Raw genomic sequence first — 15,750 nt, 5'->3', positions numbered from 1 at the left:
TAAAAGTGAAGTCACCACCCGCAGGTCTGCACAACAGACATGCTGATGGGCAGTTTCGCAGCTAAGAAGAAATGACGCCAATGGAAACTTGGACCTTGGAAGGAACAAAAAGCATCTGAAACAATAAACAGCTAGATAAATACAAAGACTAGTTTTCCTCTTAATAAGTTACTGTTTAAAGCAAAAATTAAAACATTTTCTTGTGAGATTTGCAAAGTACATGGATGTAACACCAGTGGTGACCATAGCACAGAGGACAGAGGAAGGGGACAGAGGGAGCTATCTTGTCACAAAGTCTCACATTTTACATGAAGGCTCACAGTACTGACCCTAAGAAGAGTAGTGAAAGGGAGGATGTTCTTCCACTAAAAAGAGCAAAGAAGGGTAGCTAAAAAGTCGATACATAAATTAAGATGGAATTCTAAAAAATATTAAAATAATTCAAATGAAGACAAGAAAGGAGACACAGAAGAACCAAAACAAAGGAGACAGGCTCGGTGCCAGTGGCTCAAGCAGCTAAGATGCCAGCCATATACACCTGAGCTGGTGGGTTCAAATCCAGCCCAGGCCTGCCAAACAACGATGATGGCTGCCGGGCCTTGTGGCAGGTGCCTGTAGTCCCAGCTGCTTGGGTGGTGGAGGTAGGAGAATCACATGAGCCCAGGAGTTTGAGGTTGCTGTGAGCTGTGATGCCACAGCACTCTACCCAGGGTGACATCTTAAGGATCTGTCTCAAAAAAAAAAAACAGAGGAGACAAACAGAAAACAAGTAAAAAAAAGATAGACCTAAATCCACCTGTACCAACAATTACATTAAATATGAAAATAAACACTCCAAGTAGGAGGCAGGGACGGTCAGACTTTTTTTAAAGCAAGATCCAACTATACACTGTCTAGAAAGAGGCCTACACAGGGTTGGAAGGAAATGAAAAGAAAAGAATTCAGTGTGCAGACAGCAAGTGTTGGGGAGGCTCTGTTAGGACCAGAGGAGGCTGACTTTTAGACAAAGAGTATTATCAGAAATAAAGAGTGAATCACAACACAATCGCAAAGTTGTTTCCACCTAGTAATAGCTTCAAAATACGTGAAGCAAAAATCAATAGAATGAAGGAAGACAGGAATCGCTCCACAATTGCAACTAGGAACTTTAACCATCTCTCAACAACCAAATTAGCAAAGACAAACACGACCCCGTCGGCCCTCCACCACCTCCACCAGCCCTGTTCATGGAGCTCCCCACCTGCCACCCACAGCAGACACATTCTTTTCAATTGCACATGGTGTAATTGAGAGAGAGCAGATGCCGGGCCAATAATCAAGTCTCGATGACGGTAAAGGGACTAAAATAAGGGCAATTGCCATGACATGGAACCACCTCAAGTGCCCACCAACCCAGGAATGGATTAAACAAGCAGTGGTCTATGTGTACCATGGAGTACTATTCAGCCATAAAAAAAGATGGGACTTCACATCTTTTGTATTCATCTGGACAGAGATGAAGAACATTATCCTTAGTAAAGTATCACAAGAATGAAAAAGCAATATCCAGTGTGCTTAATACTAATGTGAAGTAGATAAACAACTAGAGGCCCACATGAGAGAAAAACTCAACCAAATTCAAGGGCAGGGGGCTTGCTTGCTCTCACCCAATAGGCACATCGTAAGGGCATAGGTCACAGCTCCAGGGTGAAAGGCACAACTATAAACGGGACTTTACCTAACAAACACAAACAATGTGACAACCCAATCATTTGTACCTTCATGATATTCTGAAAAAAAAAAAAAAAACAGCCAAATATCATAAATAGGCCAGGCACGGTGGCTCACACCTATAATCCCAGCACTCTGGAGGCCAAGGTGGGTGGATGCCTTGAGCTCGGGAGTTTGAAACCAGCCTAAGAGACCCATCTCTACTAAAAAATAAATAGAAAAACTAGCTGGGCATTGAGGTAGGCACCTGTAGTCACAGCTACTCAGGAGGCTAAGGCAGGAGGATCTCTTGAGCCCAGGAGTTTGAGGTTGCTGTGAGCTGTGATGCCACAGCACTCTACCCAGGGTGACAGAGTGAGATTCTGTCTAAAAAAGAAAAAGAAAATTGTCTCAGCGCCTGTAGCACGGTGGTTACGGCGCTGGCCACATACACCAAGGATGGTGGGTTCAAGCCCGGCCTGGGCCTGCTAAACAACAATGACAACTGCAACAAAAAAATAGCCAGGTGTTGTGGTGGTCGCCTGTAGTCCCAGCTACTTGGGAGGCTGGGGCAAGAGAACTGCTTAAACCCAAGAGTTTGAGGCTGCTGTGAGCTGTGATGCCATAGCACTCTACTGAAGGAAACATAGCAAGACTCTGTCTCAAAAATAAATATATAAAATAGAACATAAATTAATTAATTAAAATAAACAACAAATCATAAATAAATAAAATAAGGGCTTTGGGTTCGGATGCCTCTAGGATTTGTTGTGTGGGGCTCCAAAAGAAGTGGCATAATTATAAGTACTAAAGGATCAGAGAAAGCAAGCAAGAGGGCCTGCCCATCCCTGTCCAGGGGCCACTGAGGAGATGCCAGAGGACTGACCCTCCTCAGGGGAGTAAACCAGAGGGAATGTCTGGGTCTCTTCTGCTGAGTGACTCCGGTTCCTTGTGATTCCCAGGTGCTGGGTGGGTGATGCACACAGCAGCCCTGAGAGGTGGAAGGGCTGGTTTCCATCTCACCCATGGGAAACAGCTGCTTGAAAAGATTTACTTTCCATTTGCCCACAGTAAGGGTAAAACCAGGATGGGACCCAAGCCCTTGTGATCTCAAGGCTCAGATGATTAACCACGGTCCAAAGCAGTGATTTTCAAGGTGTGTCATGAAAATTTTGAAAGAACATTAATTAAATTATTTTCAAAAGAAGTTCAAAGCACAGTAAGTATATTCTTTTTTTACTCTTTTTTTTTTGATCAACATAATTTAAGTGTGCCAGGGAAGTTTAACTATAGGTTCGAGTGTGCAATGAGATTAGAAAAAAAAAAAAATAGGTTGAAAAACACTGATCTATAGCTTGTACCAGAGTAGTTGATGTTCACAGGCAAATCTCTGAGGCCTGAAGATCCAGATGCCTTAAAAATGGTCAGAGGGGGCAGTGCCTGTGGCTCAAGGAGTAGGGCGCTGGTCCCATATGCCGGAGGTGGTGGGTTCAAACCCAGCCCCGGCCAAAAAAAAAACCAGGAGTCAAGGCATTACGAAACCAATCTGCGTAACTAAAAATGGTCAGAGGGCACTTTTGCTTCAGTGCAACTCTTCTCCGGCACACTCCTGCTTAATTACCTCTCTCCCTCCCAGGCTCCCAGACACAGGGACCACATTCCCTTTGTTGATACATCCATAAATGTAAGACTGGCACACAGAACACAGGTAAGCCCTGGGAGTTAAATAAAGATAATTAATAAATAAATTGCATTTTATGCAAATCAAAACCACTTTGAGATATCATCTAACTCAGTAAGACCAGCCCACACCACAAAATCCCAAAACTACAGATGCTGGCATGGATGCGGAGAGAAGGGAACGCTTCTTCACTGCTGGTGGAAATGCAAAGAAGTTTGGAGAATACTCAAAGATCTAAAAGTAGACCTACCATTCAATCCTGGAATTCCTCTACTAGGTATATATCCAGTTGATCAAAAATTATTTTACAACAAAGACATTTGCATCAAAATGTTTATTGCAGCCCAGTTCATAATTGTCAAGACATGGAAACAGCCCAAGTGCCCATCGACCCATGAATGGATTGACAAATTGTGGTATATGTACACCATGGAATACTATGCAGCCATAAAAAAGATGAGACTTCACATCTTATATGTTTACCTGGATGGAGCTGGAACATATTCTTCTTAGTAAAGTATCTCAAGAATGGAAAAAAAAGTATCCAATGTACTCAATACTACTATGAAATCAATATGCAATCACCTACACTTCATATGATTGGTAAAGCATAACTATGGTCCAGAAAGTAGAAGGGAAGAGGAGAGAGAGGGGAGGGGAGGGAAGTGGGGAGGAAGGGCATTTGGGGGACCTCACCTAATGTGCACAATGCAATGGTACATTTCAAAACTATTAAGAAAAGAGTATAATTGTGATGGATGTGTTACTTAGTGCGATGTAAGCATTTCACATTGTATATCAAAGCAGTACACCGAACCCCATAAATGCATCAATGTAAAGTTATGATTTAATAAAAACAAAAACTAAAAAATTTAAAAAATTTTAAATAAATTGCATTTTAATATAAGGCAAAACCTGAAATGTAAACTTTCAACTGCTAAGCACCCTCCAAACAAAAGCCTTCTTTTCTTTTTCTTTTTCTTTTCTTTTTTTTTTTGAGACAGGGTCATGCCCCATTGCCTAGGCTAGAGTGCCATGGCATCATCATAGCTCACAGCAACCTCAAACTCCTGGGCTCAAGTGATCCCCCTGCCTTAGCCTCCAAGTAGCTGGGACTATAGGCATCTACCACGTCTGGCTAGTGTTTCTATTTTTAGTAGAGATGGGGTCTCACTCTTGCTCAGGCTGGTCTGGAACTCAAGGAACCCCCCTTGGCCTCCCAGAGTGTTGGGATTACAGGCATAAGCCACAGCACCCAGCATATTACAACTTGCGTAGAGCATGCCCCTCCAGGGCTGCAGGCCACTGGCTGCACTGCAGCATGCAGTGTGGTCACTGGGGACAGGCCGACAGCCAGGCCTGCAGGGTCCCACAGGGCTGCTTGCTGTCCCTGAAGTGACCTCCTCTCCCAGAGACTGCAGCTCTCTCCCTCTCTCTCTGACACCCTCTCCAGGGATCTCTCTGGTCTCACGTCCTGATCCTGCTATGTTAGTCACCTGCAAATCCTCCCCACCCCCTTCTTTCCAGGTCTGCCCTTGCTAGCTGGACGCTTGGTTCACCAAAACATGGACAGACAGCCTTCATTTCAGCCCCGGGATCAAAATCGTTTCTAAAAATCTTATTCTGTACTGCTGCCTTCTGCCTACGGTAAGTTCTGCGTTTTCCCACATTGTTTTCTGCTGGTAAAGGTTCTTATGAGCTGGCCTGGGGATCACAGCACCATCAGTGACATTCCCTCTGTGGAAAACATTCTGAATTTCAAACAACTGCTTCATCAACACCCTTCGTAGTTGGAAATAAGGCACCTTCTGCATTTTAATTCTTTGGAAACCTGGAAAGTGTGTGTAATGAATGCAGAGATTTGTGCTTGCCTAAACTGTTAATAAAAGCAACTGTGCTCTGGCCATTCCACTCAGTAGGAGCTGCTGCTGCAACAGATTCAGTCCCCAGCATGCAGACGGGGTGCTCCTCCCAGGGTGGGAGTCCCCACACGGGTCTGCAGACGGGGTGCTCCTCCTGGGTGGGAGTCCCCACAAGGGTCTGCAGATGGGGTGCTCCTCCTGGGTGGCAGTCCCCACACGGGTCTGCAGACAGGGTGCTCCTCCTGGGTGGGAGTCCCCACAAGGATCTGCAGATGGGGTGCTCCTCCCGGGATGGAAGTACCCACGTGGGTCTGTAGACGGGGTGCTCCTCCTCGTGCATACACACGTGAACACTCACGTGGGTGCATGCACACATGAACACTCGCGCGGATGCATGCACACATGAGCACTCACCCACGTGCACTCACACGTGAACACTCACGTGGGTGCATGCACACGTGAACACTCGCCCAGAAGCATGCACACGTGAACACTCACCCACGTGCACGCACACATGAACACTCACCCACGTGCACGCACACGTGAACACTCACCCACGTGCACGCACACATGAACACTCACCCACGTGCATGCACACATGAACACTCACCCAGGTGCACTCACACATGAACACTCACCCACGTTCACGCACACATGAACACTCACCCAAATGCACGCACACATGAACACTCACCCACGTGCATGCACACATGAACACTCACCCACGTGCATGCACACGTGAACACTCACCCACGTGCACTCACACGTGAACACTCACATGCACGCACACATGAACACTCACCCACGTGCATGCACACATGGGAGGCTGAAGTGGTGGATAGCCTGAGCTCAGGAGTTGAGACCAGCCTGAGCAAGAGTGAGACCGTCTCTACTAAAAATAGAAAAAATGAGGTAAGAGGATCTCTTAAGCCCAAGTGTTTGAGGTTGCTGTGAGATATGACATCATGGCACTCTACTTAGAGTGACAGTGTGAGACTCTGTCTAAGAAAAAGAAAATTCTCCATCTTGCGGGCCTTCTATGCAGAACCACTTCCAGCAAGCAGGGGCCTCCTAACTCAGCACCCACATGCCACGGGCTCTGTCCTTGGGGTTTTCCTTTAGATCACATCCTAGGATAAGGTGGTCTCACTTTTGTGCAGGAGCAAAACTGAGCTGCTCAGAGGATCTTCACTTGCATTCTCCCAGGACACGGGAGATCTCGTTTCCAACCTGACAAACTTTCTCTTCCTTTAGAAAACTGGGAACACGTGGACTGCCTGCACTTCCAAGCACCTGCGTGCAGGGCCCGTCCAGAGCCGCCCTGCATCCATCTGCAGGGTGACGCCTGCGTCCCACCACCTGCGTCCCCATCACCATACTGTCTTTGTGCAAGGTTCAGAGCTGCACAATGACGCCATCCTGCTTTGTCTCCCGCTGAAAGGTCGCCCATTGAATTCTGAAGGTCACCTCCAGCTGAGCTCCAGGCCTGCCTGATTACTAATTCTACTTATTTTTGTTTCACTGCTGTGTTTTGCGTCCTGTCTTCATCAGGCCCAGAGTGAGGCTGGGCAGACTGAAACAGGGGTGCCCTTTCATTTTCCTGCTGAGGTTACGTGGCCAGTGAATCCAGTGTGATAGGTTTTCAGAGGCCACTTAATCCTCCTGATTTTATAGGCTGAGTTCAGATTTACACAGTCACTGATGACTCAGTCAGTGAGAGGCAAGTCGATTCCATACAGTGTGATGAGAGCATCTCCCCTCCACCCCCTTCTCACCTTTCAATTTTCCAAGTAAGATTCATGGACAGAGGGAGGGGACACCAGGAGGGGACCCTCCCAGCCTGCCTCCCTCCCTCCAGCTTCTCAGCCTCAGGCACAGGTCTTGGGGGAAGGTGCTCCACTCACTCAGGCCACAGACCCCAGGTCAGACTGCCGGGACGGGGATGCGTTTGCTGTCAGGAAGTGGCACGTGGGTTAGGGGATGAGGGAAGGAGACCCACCCAGTCAGCAGCCAGTCCTCATTATTGCCTATCTGCTACGCAGCCTGGGTGAGATAAAGAATTAGGTTAGCAAATTAGGAGCCGCAAGGGTGGGTGTGACTGACACTGCTAATTAGCCCTGAGCCAGGAGGCCTATGCTCCACCCTGCCCACCCCATACCACTGGCAAACCTCACTCAGAGTGCCCCTCGAGGGGTGAGCAGAGAGGGGCAGTGTCCCCCGTGTCCTGCTGGGGGGGGAGAGCAGAGAGGGGCAGTGTCCCCCGTGTCCTGCTGGGGGGGGGAGAGCAGAGAGGGGCAGCGTCCCCCGTGTCCTGCTGGGGGGGGAGAGCAGAGAGGGGCAGTGTCCCCCGTGTCCTGCTGGGGGGGGGAGAGCAGAGAGGGGCAGTGTCCCCCGTGTCCTGCTGGGGGGGGGGAGAGCAGAGAGGGGCAGTGTCCCCCGTGTCCTGCTGGGGGGGGGGAGAGCAGAGAGGGGCAGTGTCCCCCGTGTCCTACTGAAGGGGAGAGCAGAGAGGGACAGTGTCTCCTGTGTCCTGCTGGGGCAGTGGGCAGGAAGGGTCAGAGGGCTTCCCCTGCAATTGCTATCTTAGTACTTCTTGGAACAAACATGTGTACCAGGTGGGGTGGAAATTCAGAGATGGGAAACAAGGAACTGCTTGTTCTTTGGAAGCCAAAATGCAAGTGACCCAAGTGTCCTGGGATCTGTGGCCCAGAGCATGCGGCAGACACATTCCTTTCTGAGTGCCGGGAGTGGGCCACCAAGGGTGATGTGAGGGTGGCACGAGCCCCAAGTGGCAGAGAGGCTGGGCCAGCAGCAGAGGCCTGCACATCAGGCTGACCGTTTAGGGTTTTCTCCTGGAGGCAACTGGGAGGTGTCCACAGGTGGAATCTGCTTTAAGCCTGGTGGGATAAAGCAGCAGTGGGCAGTCCAGTGGCTGACAGAGTCCTGCATCTGAGGCTGAGCGTGTCCCCCCAGGGCCCTGAGCATTGCAGTATGTTCCTGACTGGCAGCCACCAACCCCTGTGCCCCCAAGGCCTTACAACTGACATGGTGGCTGAGATCCTACAGCCTACAGTGACGGCCCCGGGACTTCATGCTCCTTACTTTATAGCAGTTAGGGCAGCACAGCTGAATTACTCACTTTCCAGCAAGCTCCACTTCCTAATGCACAGCCGGGGCTGCCTCCTACGTCTGCCATCAGGGCGCCGGGTCAGTGATTCTCTACTCTGTCCTCTGAACATTCAAGCTTTTCTGCTAGTGTGTCCCGGCCGGTGGCTGAGTCTCAGGGAGACCCTGCGGTCGGGGCTGCCAACGGGGCTGGGCCTGCGCTCTTCCACTGTTTGACATCACATGATGGACATTCTTTAATACAAGAAGACAAGTCGATAAAAATTAATGAGTGACACCGTGACAAAGCTGTAAACAAATCTGCCTACTTTGCCCCACACATCTAAGGGGTCGGATTGCAGGAGGGAGATTCTCAGACTGAGCAAGGCACTTCCCACCCCGCATTGCTTTTGCCGTTCTCCATGGGGACATTGAAACCTGGGCACCACACGCATCCTGAGTTTGTTCCTGCATCTGTCCTCTGCTGGGCTGTGACCTGTTTCTTGGCAGCGTCTGGCTCTTGTTCCTGGTACCCTCACAGCCGCGTACATCTTAGGCAGCCCACCAGGGTCTGCTGGGTGTGAGAAGCACCCGTGCCCCACCTTTACCACCATTATTTATCTGAGTCCTCGTTCCAGAAGGACCTGAGCCTGCTTAGATCAAAAATTCACAGAGACCAGTTTCCTGGGATTCTTGGATTAGCTAAGAGAGCCTAAAGCTTAAAATTATAAATTTATTCATTCAATCAACAAATACTTATTCAGCTCTAGGTGCTGGGAATGGATCCAATCCCACCAAGGGCACCGGTTCCCACCCAAGTCCACCCTGGATTTCACCTGCTTATTGATTACAGGTGGTCTGAACACGAGCGAAGCCTCCCACGGGGCTATACATGATCAGGGGAAGAGGGTGGACAAGAAACCTCTCGTTCATTCTTTAAGAAAGAGCCCCTGAAAATGTAAGTTCTATTTATCCCCATCCTCATCCTCCCCAAAGCTAACCCTGAGCACAAGTCTCAGGGAGATGTTCCATCCCAGATCCATCCCAGACTCTCCACTCCTTCATAGTTTTCAAGGTAATCCAGCCCACCAGAGGAGGCTGAGGGGACTCTACATGCCCCAGCGAGGACCCTGTTGGGTTGGATTACCTCTCCAGGATTCAGATTTATCATCATTAGAAACAGGAGGTTTGCAAGGACACAGCCAAAGGCTTCCCTGCTCTGAATTCTAACTACCTGTCTTTCAGGAGAAGATCGGGCAAAGCCTCTAGCTGAGGCAACGCCGGAGCTGAGGGAGGGGAAGGGTGGATGGTGAGCTTGTTAATGGCTGGTGCTCTCAGCATTATCCATCTCTTCATCCAGCAAATGCTTATTGGAATGTTTCCTGCAAGGCTCTGTTATAAACCATCGGCCTGCATCAGCCAGGACCAAGGTGAGCAGTGTCCCGCCCACATCACATTCAGTGTGGGAGAGAGCCCGTGACACTTAGAAGGCACCTAGAGAGAAGCCAAGGGTGGGGGAGATGAAGCAGGGGGCATGGTGGCTTACCTGTCATCCAGCATGCTGGGAGGCCATGGTGGCTCACCTGTCATCCAGCACTCTGAGAGGCCGTGGTGGCTCACACCTGTCATCCAGCATGCCGGGAGGCCATGATGGCTCACCTGTCATCCAACACGCTGAGAGGCCGTGGTGGCTCACCTGTCATCCAGCACTCTGGGAGGCTGTGGTGGCTCACACCTGTCATCTAGCACGCTGGGAGACCGTGGAGACTCACCTGTCATCCAGCATTCTGGGAGGCTGAGGCAGGTAGATCCTTTGAGCTTCTTTTTTGAGGAGTGAGAACCATCTCTTAAAAAAAAAAAAACTATCCAGGCATCATGGTGGATGTCTTAGTCCCAGCTACTCAGGAGGCTGAGGCAGGAGGATAGCTTGAGCCCAAGAGTTGGAGGTTGCTATGAGCTGTGACACCACGGCTCTCTACCCAGGGTGACAGGGTAAGGGGATGGGTGTGGTGGGGACCATGGGGACAGGCAGGTCCTCAGCTCCAGGCAGCAGCAAGCATGGGGTCTGCAGGTGGACACCACACAATGCTGACAGTGTCCAGGCCCAGAGCGGTTCTGAAGGTGTGGCCGACCCTGCTGGTGACTGGGTAGGAGGAGGTGGATATGCTTCAGGTGGAGAAAAGGGGGTGCAAGGCTCCCAATATTCCAGCTCCAGCAGCTTGGTGAGCAGTGGTGTCATCACATGAGACTGGAGTGGAATCCTGGCATCCATGTATCGTGACCCCTATGGCACTGGTCTCGGCCGCCACAGGAAGGAACCAGGCGTGACACAGATTAGAAGTACAAGCTTGCAGGAGGCGGGCTAACCTTAGTTGCAGGGTAGCCCCGAGCCCCCTCCACAGTGGCTATTTGTTAAGGTTATACAGGACAGGTGTGGAGAGTTAAGGTGATTACATAGGAGGGCTGCATGCGTAAGGATTGCCACCTGCTCTCCTCACATGTTCTTACCCCACAACTCTCATGAAGAGGTACTAAGCATCAATGTTTATCACATGCTTACTAGTGAGTGACCAATCTTATCTCATTCTGGAACACTGAGTTACTTGGGGGATTGCCCCAAGTCACAAAATGTCTCTAGGCTTGCCAGGAGACTGTCCTGTTCTCAGCATGTCTTTTAATGTGGTAAGAATCAGTAACTGTCCTTTGCAAGCCTGGTGTCCACTCGTCTACATCCGTGCCTTGCCATACAACAGCACGTGGCTCCCTTTCTCCAGAGCCAGAATGCCTCCTCAGGTTCCTTCCCTGCTGAAACCCAGGATTTTCCTACTTCTCCCAGAATTGGCCCTCAAGAAAGAACCACAGGCCACATCTGTGAGGTCCCTGCCTCTGCTGGGTGCTCCTCCGGCTTCACAGGGACACACATGGGATAAAAACACAGAAAGGGAGTCACAGGCCTGCCCCCCACCACCACCCGGTATCTCAGCTTCCATCATCTGTCACTCGGAGGCTTTGGACACCAACCTGTCCATGGAGAGTTGCAGCATCTTCCTGTAAGGGCTGTGGTGAGGTCTAGAAGTGCATACCTGTGGGTCCAGCCTCGACAGGAGAGAAACAGCAGGCGTGGGCTTCAGCACCAGCCAGAAGATAGCACCTCACACCTCCTGCCCAGGACAAGTTCACAGGCCCAGGGCAGCCGAGAGCCTGGTGCTGGTGGAAGCTGCACTCACTCCCCAGGCATCTACTGGCCAGGGTTGCTCATGACATGTCCCAGCTACTCGGGGAGGCTGAGGACATCAGAAGGACATCAGCACTGAACCAGCCCACCACCATCCTAACACCACAAAAGGCACTTCCCAGCCTGTGTGCTCTCCTGGCGCCCCAGACTGGACAGCACAGTAACTGCACGGTCAGCAGACTTCAACTGGGTCCATGGTCCACCAAAATTCCAGAGCACTTCATTAGATGACAGACCAGAAGCCTGGGGTTTTAAAGAAGACCATGCAGTATTTTATGAGACCAATATTACCCAATACCAAAAGTAGGCTAACATCACAAGAAAAGATAACGGCCTCTTGTAAATATGGACACAGAAATTGTCAAGGAAGTGCTAGCAGAAGAAACCAGCAACCTGTGACATGCGTACCACAGCCAACTGGGGTTTATCTCAGGAACACAAGACTGGTTGACCATCTAAACATTCATTAAGGTAATATTAAGGTAATAAATACATCATATCAACAGGGTAAAAGGCAAAAATCACGTGATAGTCTCAATACGTGCAAAAAAAATTTGACAGAATCCCAACACCTTTTCACAATAAAATCTTTCACCACACTACTGCTAGAAAGGGCCACGCACACACTGATGAAGAGCCTCAGCACAAGTCCCACAGCTAACAACATGTAATTATGGTGAAAGACTAGATACCTTCCCCTAATGCCATTGTTAAAAAGGGGTTGCGACCCACAGGTTGAGAACCATTGCCTTAGATCATGAGGAAAAAAGGATGCCCTGATTATGGCTGGGCCAGGTGGCTCATGCCTGTAATCCTAGCACTCTGGGAGGCTGAGACGGGTGGATTGCCTGAGCTCAGAAGTTCAAGACCAGCCTGAGCCAGAGTGAGACCTCGTCTCTAAAACTAGCCGGGTGTTGAGTAGAGAAACCAGCGTCGCTGGAGTGGTGAGGCTCCCATCCAGAAGGAGAGTTAAAGGACAGAAATTTAGCAAATAACCTGACGGATTAGAGCTGCACCAAGACAGAAGGTTGAAGAACGCAGATCAACTCTGCTGAGGCCAGCTGCGACCCCAAGAATACAAACAAAAGGTACAAAATCCATCACCAAGCAGACGGGAGTACCCTCTCCATGAGAATGGCTCAGAATACTCCATAAACAAACGAGCAGAGTTCAAAAGTCCTCCCATTATACTCCACGGGGGAGACCCTCTGAAAACTGGACCTACTTCCCCTACTTCCCCTACTAGGGTCCCATGGCGCTCTCCTGCCAGGCATAAAACTGTGTAAAACTGTATATATTCTCTACCTGCAATTCTGAGCTCCCAGAGCTCCCCTCCACTCTCACTCTGAGGTCTGGAGGCCTGTCCCCCAGAAGTCCGGATTCTTGGTGATTTCTTGAGGGGCAGCTGGTCAGTGCCCCTGATTCTGCAGCATGGTAGTGAGGAGAGGACAGTCAGCTGAGAGGGAACCACACCAGAGCGGCAGTGCCCTGAGGCACAGAGCAGCAGGTGTTTTTTGGCAACAATAGGGCTCAACCCTGGATATTCTGGAGTCACACCCCCTGTCTCTCTGGGCAACCAGAGGAGGCCGGGCATCTTCTCAGGTGGCAACCACTGCAGAGCAGATCTGGGACGGAAACACAGGCCCCGTGAGTAAAGGGTTTGCCTAAGGCGGTACCGGCCTACGTGGAGCGCGGGGACTAGAAAATGCACATGCAATGCTGGCTGACTCCCAGGGCAGGGGTGACCCAGAGGACTGCTTTACTGAGCCTAAGACGCACCCGGCCCTCAGGGAATCATCAGCCTAGACAAAAGAGGGCAGGAGGCTAGAACCGACAGTTAACTGAGCTGCGAATACAAACCTTTGCAGCAGCAAAGACAGGACCTGAGGCACAGGTTCTGTGAACTCAAAACAGCTTCTCTTCTGCAGGGAATTTAGCCAGGACAGAAACAAATTCCACAAAGTTGTTCTGTTCAGTCAGTAACATCAATCATGAGTGAACACCCCCCAGCCTCCATCAAGCACCCAAGGTTGTCAGGTCTCGCACCCCCACACACACCAGATAGAGGCAGAGAGCAGCGGCCTGGCTGAGGAGACATAGATTTCCTTGTGATTCAGACAAGTGCAAACCCCTGGAGTATCTGCTCATTGGAGGCAACTCGGTCACAGCCCTGCGGGGTTATCAATGACTGGGTGTGACAGAGGTGCATCAACCTTCCCAGACTAATCTATTTGCTGGGTGACCTCACACAGCACCAGAGCAAGTCATATTTCAGTGGTCAGCAGACCCCTGCGATCTAGTTGCCAGAGACCTTTTAAACTCTTCCACCTGAGACAGGTGCTGACTGAGACAATTAATTTGGAAATTTTGAACTCAGCCAATTGCTGAGGACTATCCAAGCGGTGCCCTGGGTATGTGGGTGTAAGAAGGTTTGATTTTCCTTTTCCAATTGTTGCCGGTGGGGGGAGGGGTGACTTAACTGCTGGTATTTCTCCACAGCTGAGACTTCAACCCAGAGTAATTGTTTCACTAGGGTCAGATTGAGATCAGCTGAAAACAAGACAGAGCCACTTAGCCCCAGCACACCAAACAGATCCCCGGTTTCTCAGGACGTAGCACTGTACGGGTCCTCAACAAAGCTCCAGGGGAAAAATCAAACGGTGTAAAATAATCATGGGGCAGAATCAGTGGAAAAACTCTGGTAACATTAATAACCAGAGTAGAGCAACCCCCCCCAAGGAAAGATATGGCAGATGTAACTGAAGATCCCATTCATAAACAGCTAGCAGAGATGTCAGAAATCAAATTCAGAATTTGGATTGCAAACAAGAATAGAATGCAAGAAAATTTGGAATTAGAAATTCGAGGAGAAATTCAAGAGTTGTCTCAAGAATTTAATGAATTTAAAGACAAAACCACCAAAGATTTTGACACATTGAAGCAAGAATTTGCAGCCCTCAAAGATCTGAAAAATACAGTAGAATCCCTCAGTAACAGAGTGGAGCAAGCAGAAGAAAGGATTTCTGACATTGAAGACAAAACTTTTGAACACTCCCAAACTCTTAAAGAGGAAGAGAAATGGATAGATACGATAGGCTTTAAACCAACAAAAGTAAGGAAGGATAAGAATGGTCACTTCATATTTGTTAAGGGTAATACTCAATATGATTAGATTTCAATTATTGATATTTATGCACTCAACCAGAATGCGCCTCAATTTATGAGAGAAACTCTAACAGACATGAGCAACATGATTTCCTCCAGCTCCATAATAGTTGGAGACTTTAACACTCCTTTGGCAGTGTTGGATAGATCCTCCAAGAAGAAGCTGAGCAAAGAAATTTTAGATTTAAACCTTACCATCCAACATTTGGATTTAGCAGACATCTACAGAACATTTCATCCCAACAAAACTGAATACACATACTTCTCATCAGCCCATGGAACATACTCCAAAATCGATCACATCTTAGGTCACAAGTCTAACCTCAGTAAAATTAAAGGAATAGAAATTATTCCTTGCATCTTCTCGGACCACCATGAAATAAAAGTTGAACTCAGTAACAACAGGAATCTGCATTCTCATACAAAAACATGGAATTTAAATAACCTTATGCTGAATGACAGCTGGGTCAGAGATGAGATTAAGAAGGAAATTGCCAAATTTATGGAACAAAACGACAATGAAGACACGAATTAGCAGAACCTCTGGGATACCGCAAAGGCAGTCCTAAGAGAGAAATTTATAGCACCGCAAGCCTTCCTCAAGAGAATGGAAAGAGAGGAAGTTAACAACTTAACGGGACATCTAAAGCAACTGGAAAAGGAAGAACATTCCAACCCCAAACACACTAGAAGAAAAGAAATAACCAAAATTAGAGCAGAATTAAATGAAATTGAAAACAAAAGGATTATACAACAGATCAATAAATCAAAAAGTTGGTTTTTTGAAAAGGTCAATAAAATAGATAAACCTTTGGCTAACCTAACCAGGAAAAAAAAGAGTAAAATCTCTAATTTTATCAATCAGAAATGACAAGAACGAAATAACAACAGACTCCTCAGAAATTCAAAAAATCCTTGATGAATATTACAACAAATTTATTCTCAGAAATATGAAAATCTGAAGGAAATTAACCAATACTTGGAAGCACATCACCTTCCAAGACTTAGCCAGA

The sequence above is a fragment of the Nycticebus coucang genome, chromosome 11 (assembly GCF_027406575.1).
Source record: "Nycticebus coucang isolate mNycCou1 chromosome 11, mNycCou1.pri, whole genome shotgun sequence".
Lineage (NCBI taxonomy): Eukaryota > Metazoa > Chordata > Mammalia > Primates > Lorisidae > Nycticebus > Nycticebus coucang.
The sequence above is the reverse complement of the archived record's forward strand: the minus strand, read 5'-3'. Positions refer to the sequence as shown.